The sequence below is a fragment of the Ostrea edulis genome, chromosome 1 (genome assembly GCF_947568905.1).
Source record: "Ostrea edulis chromosome 1, xbOstEdul1.1, whole genome shotgun sequence".
Lineage (NCBI taxonomy): Eukaryota > Metazoa > Mollusca > Bivalvia > Ostreida > Ostreidae > Ostrea > Ostrea edulis.
In genome coordinates, this window is record NC_079164.1 from 370,741 (window position 1) to 384,947 (window position 14,207).

Consider the following 14,207-nt stretch of genomic DNA (forward strand, 5'->3'; position numbering starts at 1 on the left):
CTCACCAGAGCTGGGATCAGGTGTCTACGAGGAGTAAGCATTTCTTATCGACTGGTCACACCCACCGTGAACCATATATCTTGATCAGGTAAACGGAGTCATCCGCAGTCAAATCAGTGTGCCAAGAACGGCCTAACAATCGGTATGAAACACGTCAGACAGCATTTGACCCAATGATCAATGGATATGCTAAAACTTTGTCATATATTTATCCCATTGTATTATGATTTGCGCAGCAATCAATATCTGAAATCACTGCAACCCTTTATATCTTAACAGAAATGAATATAGTTGCTGTCTTCTGGTTTCTTCGGGAAAACAGAGTGGATGATGATAATGCCTTATGTCTACTCATATTGAAGTGAAAATATGTACTGATGCAACAAAATACTGTTCGTAAAGTTCACAGCTACCCGAAGTATGGAAAGTCAGACAACATACACGTCACAAATTTGTCTCTATGTTGCCAAACTTCATGTCGCTACGTAGATGTTAATTTTATAGATATCTCATTTACCAGAGAGGATCCTTTTTTATTGTCCGACGTAACCTGATATTTATACAATCTGAAGGTCATAACATAAATCACTTATCACAGGTGAAAGATCCGAAAACATTGAAATAAAAGTACAGTGATCCCCTGCTATATTGCCCCCCGTTATAATGCCACCCTGCACATCGCCAAAAAGTTCAAAGTCCCGATTTCCTCAATATATAGAACCCCGTTATATTGCCATCCCCCGCATACGGTCATCCGCCAACCTACTTATATAGGTACAATTTGGTCAATTACCATTATAATCACCCCTGCTAATTGTTGCCAATCAACTGCAGGAAAATTGCAGTATTGGTTTTTTAAATCTGAGCATGGCGGATAAACCGAAGTCTAAGCGTGTTGGACATAAAACAAAAACTGGAAATCATTAAATACCCCTACTATTACGAGTCATTTACGACCACTGGACGCCGGGATTATCCAGGCATTCAAAGCACGATGTAGTAGATAAAATGTGTTTGATTTCTTATGACAGCTGTACCCCTTCCCCCGATATAATGCTTCCCCCGTTATAATGCTAAAATTGCCGAGGTACAAATGTCGGCGTTATAATGGGGGATCACTGTATATAGAGCAGTAAATCTTAGTTACATTTACTTGAAAATCCCTTCGCTTATTAACATTCCTAGCATCGTCAAATATGAGGGTATTATTCCGCAAACAATCATTATTATTAGTGTGATACAGGATTTATAACTCGTTAAATAAAATGCAAAATTATTTTAGAGTGCTGTACAGGATTATAAAACATGTAGAGGTAAATAACATAAATCAAAAATCTATAAAAATTAAAATCAACAAATAATAATAATAATAATGATAATAATATTTATTTATATAGTGCCATATATGACTATAAATAACCACTCTAAAGCGCTGCACACAATAAAAATGATACAGCATGTTATAAAAGTAGTAAAAGGAAATTGTAATAGCATTAAGACGGATAATATCAAAACAATGCTAGAGAAACATCAATAATGTGAAGTAAAATTACTAAAATATAGAACATGATATGCATGGAAAAAAAGTTCCACGCCTTAAAATCGAATGATATAAAATACAATAGTTGAAATAGATATACAGTTATACACTTGAAAAAGTCATGTTAAAATGATGGCAAAGAAACCATAAAGATTTAACCACCTATGATAATAATAATATGCAAGTCTAAAAAGATGTTTTAAATGTTTTTTAAAAGTGTTCAAATTCTGACAACGGCGGAGGGTATCAGGCAGAGGGTTCCAGAGTGTAGTTGCTGCCACATCCAAGCGTCTGTTTCCATATGTGGAGGTTCGACATCTAGGTCTAATTAATGTCAGTGAATTTTCAGATCTTAGAGAACGATTTGGTTTGTAAACAGTGATCACTTCCTCCAAGTATTTTGGTGCCATCTTCTGAATCACCTTATATGCGTAGATTATAGTTTTGTATTGGCTGCGCCTGTCAATAGGAAACCAATGTAAAGAAATCAGCACTGTGTTTTCCATCTTAATTTTCGGGCAATGCATTACCACATAGTAGCGGCAGGCACATGAAACCGCCTATTTCTGAATGTTTTGGTGCGTACGGACAAGAAACATCAAGTTTTCATAACATAGTGATAGTGCTGGTGTATGCACGTTATCGTGTTCTTGATGAGAAAGTGGTGCTCTTCCTTGTAAATCCTTAAAATATAGCTTGTACTAGGTTCATTGTTCGATGGGAAGCTACTAACACGAAAGTACACAATGTTGAGAGAGAGAGAGAGAGAGAGAGAGAGAGAGAGAGAGAGAGAGAGAGAGAGATGTCGTTAAAATATCTATACTTCAAAAACACTTTGCGTTATATAGTTCCGATTTATAACTAATCATAAAGTCAATCAATTTTAACGTTCATTTTTTATTTCAATCATCATAATCATGTCACGAAATATACATGGTAAATGTACATATAGTCGACGAATTTAGGATATTATTCTTTGTTATCTTTGTTATCAGTAACATTTACAAATCAAGAACAATGAAACATTGTCAATACAATTAATAAAACAAATGTAGATTCAGTCAAAGTACATACGGTGAGTTGGCATCATAAAACACTTTCGAAACTATTTCTTAAGTTATATGCACAACAATAGGTGATTTCATTGGTAAAAGCCAGGAGATTCCGGGGACTTCGTCCCCTGGGACCCCACCAAGACCTCCTAGTAATTACAGGTTGGATTTGTAAATTAGATCATTTTAATGACCACATAATTTATGAAATGAGGATTTTAAACGAAACTGTTGAAACCCCTGCATCATCAACATGTTTGTCAGTAGCTTACCTCGATTTAAAAACTGACTATACACAGAACAAGCTCCTGTGTATCGAATCAATTCAGATACATAAACACCGTATGCAGGTGATAATGGAATATTGCTACATAACTATGGAACGTTAACGACGAAGAAGTTGCAATTATCCCGTTTGTCAGAATGTTATGTTATTAGTTTGCCGTTAATATCTATTTGCAATAAAATATTTAAGTATGAAGCAGAAGTGGTTGACTCTGTGGTGTCTTTTATTTCGAGCTCACAGGGATATATCGAATAGACATATGAATGAAATTTATTATTGTTAATATACAAAACGTAGTCGATATATCTAAATGTCGAATTGAAGGCCACAACCTAGGTATGAAGTGACCGATGCACTAACAGTTGCAAAAGTAACGGTATATATGTACCAGTCCATCAGTCACACCCGACTAAATGCGTATGTCTTGATCAGTTAAACAGAGTAATTTGTAGTCAAAATCAGTGTACCAAGAACTGCCTAGCAATCGGTATGAAACATGGCAGGAGCATTTGACTAAATGATACGTTGTAGTGGCAAACTAGATTTTCATAACGGCCACGTAATTGGCAAAATACGGACTTTGAACGAGACTGTTTCAACATCTATAACATCAACTTGTTTGTCTGTAGCCTGTCTCGATTTAAAAACTGTTCATAAGCAGACCAATCTCTTGTGTATCGAATCAGTTGAGATATATAAACACCAAAGGGAATTTGACGATGAAGAAGCTGACATGATTCCGTTTGTCATATAGTTAAGTTGTTAGTTTGCCATCAATATCCCTTTTCAATAAAATATCTAAGTATGGAGCAGTTGTGAAGGACTGAGGTGTCTTTTATCTCGTGTTCACGGGGATATATCGAACAACATATGAATGAAAATGGTTATTGTTAATAGCTAAAACGTCGTTGATATATCTAAATGTTGAGTTGAAGGCCTCAGCATTATATTTTTTCTTCTCATACCGAAACGTTTTAATAAACACAAGAATATAAGAACATGTCCTCTAACAAAGGAGCAAAATTCGTGCACATGGGATTTCAACACCGACTATTTGATCAGGCTAATATTCAGGGGATGCTTACTCCTCCTAGGCACCTGACCCATTTCTGGTGTGTCCAGGGTCCGTGTTTGCCCAACTATCTATTTAGTATTGTTTATAGGAGTTATGAGATTGATCACTGTTCGTTATCTTCACCTTGCATTCAGTTGGGATAGCTCCTCCGGAATGCGAAATCGAGAGATCACGTATTGATCAATTGGTTGTTAGAGAAATAAAGCAACAAAAACTTATATTCCAAAAAAAATACTTCTTGTTGTTTTCTTGTTGAGTTGAAGGCCTCAGCATGATATTTTTTCTTCTCATGCTGAAACTTTTTACTAAACTCTGCTTCACAAGATCACTGGATCAGGACCCTATGCACTGCATTTCCATATGGATGTAATAATAATGTGTATGATGTGGGAAATTTGACCTAGTCCACAGGGAAATAACGTGAATGTGACTCTTTCCCAATACCCAAAGACGAAAACGCAGTCATGGACATCGTTCATATAAAAGACCAAGTATAAATGATGTCACGTTTGATTCACTTTTGCCTTAAGTCAACAGATAAGTATATCCACATCATATTCGTACAAAACTTTACTGTATTCCATTGAGAGTTTTACACGTTATTTGAAGAACCTATGGCTAGTCTATACTTAGATTTTTCAACACCTGAATATAGACTGAACTTTATGATTATGGATGTTGCCTACCACAGGCTCTATGAACCAGCATGGACCATGGGTGATATTCCTTCCAAATCATGCCACCAGTTCCTTAAGTTCCAATTTACAAATAAAGGAATAGATGCCGTCAACATAAGCAACATTCTTCGTCGTAGAAGGATTCAGTCGTGTATTCCAACTTATTTCAAGTTCAAGTCTACACCCTGTATTTCCTACAGCTATACTTCTACTATTGCATCCAAACTTTTTAATTATAAACAAGCTTTGCAGTGCCTAGATATAGACCATGTTATACGTAATCCACCAACATGTTCTTGTTCTTCATCTTCTTTCAACTATAGTCCAGCTGGACATGTCATTACTGGTGATGTTGATACAGTTGAAAATGAGGATCTGAAATCACTTATTCTAAAAGGTACTAAATACAGAGAACCTCGGTCTTTTAATTGGTGACAGAACTTCATCTCTATTATGATTTCTGTCGAAGATTATGCCAGACGATGGGCTAAATATGAAAAAGAAGAACTTGATACATTGTCAGAATGGGTTAAAAGCATAGGAGGGATATCAAAATCCCGCATTAGACACATGAAAACAGAAGTACGTACCATCTATCCTTCTGTGTTTAGTAAACCAGAAGTGATAAAAGAATTATATAGGTTACATGAGGAATATGTTTTGGTTCCAGCTGAAAAAGCTAGTAACAACATTGTCTTTGTTTGTAAGGCTCGTTATTACAACTGTATTTTAAACGAATTTGGCATTAATGCCACTTTTGGTAATCATACTTATACTCCAACTGGCCTTTCAAAGATGAAACTACAATATCCATAGGTCTCTCTAATGAAACCCTGACGATATGTAAAATTACCTTTCACTTTACATGTCAAATACCGGTATACACAAATTACTGTTATTATATTGAGTCATGTAAGAAAACAATATACCAAGTCACATGTATGGGACTATCAAGTATATAGTTTACTTTAATATATTAATCAAATCGTTGGCAAAGGTGGGGTCCATTAGGGGTGCTTTGTTGTATGAAAATATACCATGTAGAACAATACAGCTAATAAGAATTTATCAATTTCTTATTAACGGCGGGTGTAACCGGTCTACATTGGATGCTTACTCCAACTACGCATCTGATCCCACCTCTGATATGTCCAGGGGTGTGTGTTTTCCCAACTTTCTATTTTGTATTCCTTATAGAAGTTATGAGGTTGATCACTGTTCGTTATCTTCACCTTTCCAACAACTCTCTGTAATGTTGTCTTTTATCTTGCAGGTGAAAATTCCAGTACTTATATCACCATTTGTTTTGATATGTATTGTGATGGTACGACACAAGCAGGCATGGATTGTGTGGAATGTAACTCTCAAGAAATCAATGGTGCTGAAAACGGTAAATCATAGTGAAATAGCCTGTTTCTGTAGATATGACTTAGATTTGAGCCTCTTTTGTGTGTTATGCAACGAATCAACTCACTATACTAACCTCAATGGATAGAAAAACATACTAACCTAAATAACTGCTTACATATCGATTTTTGGGCCACTCCTCTAACGACTTGTTTTTGTAAACGTTTAACATTCACAAAGGATTGACCGTTGTTGAATGTGTGTGTTAATAGTGTGATAGTGTTATTTGATGTTGATTTTTTTATTCTATTTTTTTTTTTTTTTTAGATGTTATTGAAAGTTATGAAATAACTTTCAATAATACGTAACTATTTTAAAAAACAATTAAGTCCGCTTAAAATTATAATTAAGCAGTCAGATAAATATATTAAACAAATTCATATTGAAGCATAGCCTACCAAATATAAACATTAACTTTAAACTCTTAACCCTTGATTAAATATTCCAATAAAGCCAATCGGTTAGTTTTTTCCCGCCAAGACTTTTAACCTCTTTGTCTATGAGTAGAGTTCTACATTTGATTAGACTGTACAGGTAATGTTAGAAGGATATTTCTTACAGGATTTGGAATCACTGACAGTAAGTTGAATTTGACATTTCATACTTTTAACATTTCAGATATAACTAATTTAATATTAATCTATGATTAATATTGTGAAAAGAGATGTCTGAGAGAGATAAATTAGTTACTGTTTTAAACATGTTTTTGTCATAGGGTTTCAGTGATCAAGGATATTTTTATAAGTTTGTGTATACGTTTGTATTATAAGACACTGTAGTAAAGTATATGGTATTGTTTGTAGATCGTATTACATATAGAGATTTATTACCAATACATCACTCGAATCTTCTGGGAAAGGATTCAGCCCATAGTTGGTATGTTACTTGTAAAATAATCATACACTTGTATCTTTGTATTTAATATAAAGGATGAAAGTTATCTCCAGATATAAGTTCAAACTATAGTATTTCAATGATATTGTGTAAAGGGGAATAACTCTAGCATTACCGTTTGTATAGTAATGTATGTGTCTATATAAATTAGTTTAAAATGTACATATATATTTATGATGTTCTGTCCATATACTGATTGATATGCATGTACTTAATTTCTCTTTATATGATGTTTTGCAGAATCCAAATAAGTAAATGAATGACTATATGCCAGAATAAACCAATAGAAAATACCAATCCATCTTATCATTTACCACCACAACGCCGTTATAATGGTACAAGCGCATTAAGGCGTGTACTCCATTATGAGACCATAGTTTACCCATAACGAAATGGTTCCAATAATGGAGACAGGATTTCGGATCTTTTAGGATTTATAGTCACATTTATGGGACCAAGAAATGTGAAGTTTATTTTAATATATCACTCAAATCTTTGGCAAAGGTGGGGTTCATTAGGCATGCTTTATTGCATGTTATTATAACATATAATACAAATCATCTACTAGTATATGTACTACTAGTACTCTAAATTATTTCTAAAACTTTTAGCATTATTGTATTGTTTCTTCCAGGTGAAAATGTCGGTGTCTATATCACTACTTGCTTTAGTGAATATGATACTCGTAAAACACAGACATGGATTTTGTAGAATGTGACTCTCAAGAAAGCAATGGCATCGGAAACGGTAATTGATAGTGAAATAACCTGTTTCTATACGATCGTACATCGATTTGAGCCTATTTTGTGTGTAATGCAATGAATCAACTTAATATGCTAACGTGGATGTATACAGAAATATTCTGACCTTTGATACCGGTAACTCCTTCCACATGGATTCTTGGACCATTCTGCTTACAACTTGTTTTGTAAAGGTTTGACATTTACAAATGGTCAGTCGTTGTTGAATATTTGTTTCGACAGTACAACACGTGCATTAAGGTATATCACATTGCTTGACTGTGCTGAATACCTACTGTGTAGACTTAATTAAGAGACGAGATGATGTAGAGACTATATCGAAATGGTTTTTTGTCCTGATTAGACGTTGTATATGGTCAAATGCAAATTTATTCATATCTTTTTAAAAGTTTAATAATTTTTCTTTATTCATATTGTAGCAAATTAAACTCTATCTTGTTTGAGACCTCTTAAAATCCAAATATCCTGTATGGAACCTCAGTGTACTGAACCATTAAACCGCCAGTCCGTGCTCTCAGTAGGGTCCAGCGAGATTGACTCATTCACCTTCTCTGTACTGACTACATATATTAAAGTATGTATGATGTACCTGCTAACATACCTGTAAGATTTCACAGTAAGTTAAAGCCAGTATGCTATAAACCATAACCATTCTGCTTGTCTAAGGTGAGTAATATATAATCATTTTATAAAGGTTCACACCAGAGATTTGGAGTAATGTCAATTCTTTGGGAAGTGTATTTTTGATTTCTACATTGAAGGATGATCAGAAAATTAAAAAGAATTTCGGGGGTTGCAACGCTTGTTATTGAGGTACAGTATTCTGAACATGACCTTTTTGCACTTAAAATTTATTCAATTTGACTTGATATGTCGTTGGTGTCAACACAACATAAGCAATACAAATCAATCATTACATGGTGGACTGTTAGTCCCCGAGGGTCTCTACAGCCCAGTAGCTAAGTACTTCGTTACTAGCTTAAAAATACGAATGTATATTTAATTGCTGTTATAAAATTTAGAAATTCATTTCAAAATTAAGGATCATCTCCCTCATGCATAGCTCTTATCCTTGGACGAATTTGGCTCCACTTGTTTGGCACGCTGTTTTTGGCTATATTTAGATCTAAAACTTCATAGTTGTTTCGGATTTCAAACATTTCGGTTGAGCATCACTGAAGAGACATTATTTGTCGAAATGCGCATCTGGTGCATCAAAATTGGTACCGTATAAGTTTTACATTATGACCCCTGGGTCGAGGCCTCTGCTGGTGGACTGTTAGTCCCCGAGGGTCTCTACAGCCCAGTAGCTAAGTACTTCGTTACTAGCTTGGCTGGTTGGGATGTGGGGTTTACGGCGGGTGTGACATGTCGACACGGGACGCTTACTCCTCCTAAGCACCTGATCCCAACCCTGGTATACCCAAAGCTCCATGTTTGCCCAACTCTCTGCTTTGTATTCCTCATAGGGGTTTTGATATTAATCACTGTTTGTTTTCTTCACCTTTTCATTTATAAAGGATATCTTTCATTTAACAAGAAATCGGTAATCTGCATTCCAAGATCTAAACAAAAGTGTTGATATACATACAAGATGAATATCTTCTTGAGTGTGTAACTTAACTGGGCAGTTAAATTAGAGCAGAGGAGATAATTATATCAACATCAAACTAAATACTTTAAATGTGTTACAAAATAGTAGACCCTACACCTTATGATTATATGATGATTGGGTCAATCTCAGGGCTCATATAAGCAATACCAAAGAGGGAGTTGGGCAAACACGGAGCCCTGGACACACCAGAGGTGGGATCAGGTGTCTAGGAGGAGTAAACATTTCTTCTCGATCGGTCACACCCACCGTGAGCCCTATATACTGATCATGTAAACGGGTTCATCTGCAGTCAAAATCAGTGTGCCAAGAACGGTCTAACAATCGGTATGAAACTCGTCAGACAGTATTTGACCCAGTGTACATAGAACTTTCCTTGAACTAATCATGCTCCTACCGGATGTACTTAATATGCGTGTTTTAGGGCATGCGCCATACGTAAATAGGTAAGAAAATATCAACATCCGGTGTATTTTTAGAAGCGGAAGCACGTGTATGTAAATTTTAAGTAAACGATGTCTTGGCGATTTCTATCTTCCCTGAGCTGAGTCTAGTAAGGCTACGTACATGGCGAAAAGTAGAGTTGGAAATTAAAAATTTTACTTATCCACCTCAAGAAGAAAATTCATATATGAAATTAAAAATAGAAGAATTATCATACGGTGAAGTAATCTAGTTACATGCTCAGAGGGGGCGCTAGGTGCCAAACGAATGAAAGAATCATCTTGACTTACAACAAATTTTGATTTCCTTGTTACGAAATCTGATGTCTCAATATAGGCCATGCCATTGGCAAAATAATCTCTTCAGGATTAGCGTTCCCCCCTCTTCAGTCAACAGCTTGTAGTCTTTGTACAAAATATTGTATGCAGAGGGCTGGATAAAAACACATTTAGCTTAGCACATCAGATGATTTTTAAATTTTGATATGAATGAAAGCAAGTGGACAATAAACATTGTTGACTGTGGTGTAGGGGCAATAAGTAAAACAGTTCAGACAGGCACTGTCCCATCTGCCAGAACAAGTCATTATTGAATCTTGACGAAGATAACTGATGATTTTCTTTTATTGTATGGGGGTTTGTATAGAAATGGGAGCTAAAATCAAGTGTATTCCCTAAATTTGAAAACTTTAGAGATAAGAATGCATATTTGAATCAAATTCTCTTTGAAATATCATTTCAAAAGCCGAGAAAAATTTAAAAATCTAACGAAAAATTACGTTTAATAATGAAAACAATCAACCGGAAGTAGTATTTTTCTCAAAATTTGCTGTAAGGAAATATGATTTACCCAGAAAATGAGAAAAAAACTCTGAATCGGACTTACTGTAACTTAATCGTCAGAGGAAATTCAAGCTACTTACAAAAATCGAAGATTCAAATCAAAATATCCTCATGACAATTATTAGTTTAATCACCGAGTTGAGAGTATATCAATCTCTTTAATCACAACCAGTCGAAAATTCCATTCATTAAAAATTCATTTCTTGATCAATTTCTATAAATTTTTTCCCAACGAAGCGCTTATTTATATTCTCTCAATTTCAGATCAGTGCGCATGTGCAAAGGGAAAATCCCGTCTGAAAATAGAAATGCGCATACCTGATAGGGTCGTATCAATATACGGCCCGCTTCAATGTTGCGACGTCATAGGTCACCTAATTTGCATTAATTATTCATAGTTACAAGGAGCAAGGAAAGTTCTATGTGCAGTGATAGGTTGTATGATCAATGAATATCCTAAAAACTTTGTCATATATTTATCAAATTTGCGCAGCAATCATTATCTGAAATCACCGCAGCCCTTTATATCTAAAAAGAAGTGATAATTGTTGTCCTCTGGTTTGTTCTGCAAAAATGAGTGGATGATGATAGTCACATATGTTTACTCCTATTGAAGTGAAAATATGTACTGATGCAACAAAATACTGTTAGAAAAGTTCACAGTTACCCGAATTATGGAAAGTCAGTACAATATACACGTCACAAATTTGTCATTATGTTGCTAAAATTCACGTCGCTATGTTCATTATATAGATATCTCATTTACCAAAGAGGATCCTTTTTCATTCTCAGACCTGACCTGATATTTATACAATCTAAAGGTCATAAAATAAATCACTTAGCACAGTTGAAAGATCCCAAAACATTGAAATACAAAGTAAAAAGAGCGGTAAAGCTTAGTTAGATTTATTTGAAAATTCCTTCGCAAAATTATGAACATTCCTAGCATCGTAATATTAAACCACAATTGTCGAGCATCTTCAAATTTGAGGGTATTATTCCGCAAAAAATCATTATCATCAGTGTGATACAGGATTTATTTAGCGTTAGATATAATGCAAAATTATTTAGTGTTATACAGGATTATAAAAAATGTACAGGTAAATAACATCAATTAAAAATCTATAAAAATTAAAACCAACACAATGTGTTTCCCATCTTATTTTTCCACATAGAAGCGACAGACGCGCCTACTTCCAAATGTTCTGGTCCGTACGGACAAGAATCATCGAGTTTTCAAAACATACTGATCGTGCTGGTGCATACACATTGTCGTGTTCTTGTAGAAAAAGCGGTGATGTTCCTTGTAAATCCTTAAAATATAGCTCCCACTAGGTTCATTGTTCGATGGGAAGCTACCTATACGAAACTACACAATTTTGCGTACATATGCAAGGTGAAGATAATTGGGCAAACACGGACCCCTGGGCACACCAGAGGTGGGATCAGGTGCCTAGGAGGAGTAAGCATCCCCTGTTGACCGGTCACACCCGCCGTGAGCCTTATATCCCCATCAGGTAAACGGAGTTATCCGCAGTCAAAATCAGTGTGCCAAGAACGGCTTAACAATCGGTATGAAACACGCGCGCGAACGAGAGAGAGAGAGAGAGAGAGAGAGAGAGAGAGAGAGAGAGAGAGAGAGAGAGAAAATGAACACCAAAGGGAAGTTGACGATGAAGAAGCTGAAATCATCCCGTTTTTCATAAAGTTAAGTTGTTAGTTTGCCGTCAATTTTCCTTTTCAATAAAATATCTTAGTGTCAAGTAGTTGCAGAGGACTGAGGTGTCTTTTATCTCGTGTTCACAGGGATATATCTAACAACATATTAATGAAAATGGTTATTGTTAATAGATAAAACGTCGACGATATACCTAAATGTTGAGTTGAAGGCCTCAGCATTATATTTTTTCTTCTCATGCAGAAGTTGTTTTTTTTAAATAAACACTTCTTCACAAGAATATAAAAACATGTCATTTAACAAAGGAGCAAAATTTGTGCCCATGGGAATTTAAGACCGACTATTTGATCAGACTTGGATTCAGATGGGATAGCTCCCCCCAGAATGAGAAATCGAGAGATCACCTGTTGATAAATTGGATGTTGGAGAAATAAAGCAACAAAACCTGATGTTGCAAACAAATACTTCTTGTTGTCTTAATTAACAGTTTGATCAAGGATTTAGAAATAATTTTAAAAAAGACATGCTTATGACATGTTTATTATCTACAACATCAAATTTCATTAGTATCTAAATATGGTTTACAAATTCTGTACAATGTAGATCCTTTATGGTAAGACAATTCATTTCATGACATGATTTGTTACCTTGTGAAGTTGTATTATGTCTGTATTGTGGCCCTTCAGGAATAGGTTGGGGTCACAACATGAGGTAAAACTTTTCATGGAAATGAAGATTGAAAAACATCTTATGAAATGTACAACAGCTGAACAGCAGGACCAAGGTGACTCATTTGAGCGATGTAGCCCAGCGAATTATTGTTAAATCATTTATCATGCTTGTATTTTACAGGTAGTGTAATATCTATAATAAAAACGATGTTTAGCAACTCTAATTTTAACGTAGGTGGTTACTTGCGGATGCACTTGACGTATGTGCTGATTATTTTACAAGTACTTGACAAAGAAAACAATCACATGACAACTGGATATGAGAACATGATGAAATGATGTGATAATATTTATTTATAGTTTTAATTAACTATTGCAGTGCAAACGGAGCTGTAATGTAAATTGATCGATGAGTAATTTAATATTCAATTGAATCCTAATTGACAAATAAGTATATTTCTAAAGGAAATGTTCACTAGAAATACTGATTATATGTAACTGACACGTTCACTTAATTGGCAACTGTTGTACATTTAACCTGAACCCCCTTTTCATACATAGCGTCATTCTGACAACTTCTTTCTCTATTTAGATGGCGAAATGAAGATTTAAGGGGAAAATTGACACTGAATTGGCGAGAAAAATCTTAATCGCGGCAGGCTACTGACAAATACGTTGTTACAAGAGTTTCAACAGTCTCGTTTAAATGCAACATTTTACAAATTCTATACTCGTTATAACGATCTAATTTACAAATATCTGTTATTAGGTCGAATACTGTCTGATATGTTTAATATCAATTGTTAGTCATTTCCTTACACGCTGATTTTGACTACGGATTATTCCGTTTACCCCATTGAGATATAGGGCTCACGCCGGGTGTGACTGGTCAACAGGGGATGCTACTCCTCCTATGTACCTGATCCCACCTTTGATAGGTACAGGTGTCCATGTTTGCTATACTCCTTTATGAGAGTTATGAGATTGATCACGTTTCATTATTTTCAATTGTTCATGTCAAATTCAGGAAATTGGGGCATGAATGATCATTCTATATATGGAAAGGAAATATGTGATGAAACACTTCATTGTGTGTCGATTGTTCAGTCTTGTATGGTGAGGGGTGCTTCAGAAAAAACAAAAGACATTTCAAAAATTGCAAGCCGTGGAGGAATGATCAGAATATTTGATTTGTTTACCGCTTACACCGGCCTTGAACCTTCTATTTTGATCTGGTATACGAAGTAATGTCCAGTGAAAATTAGTAT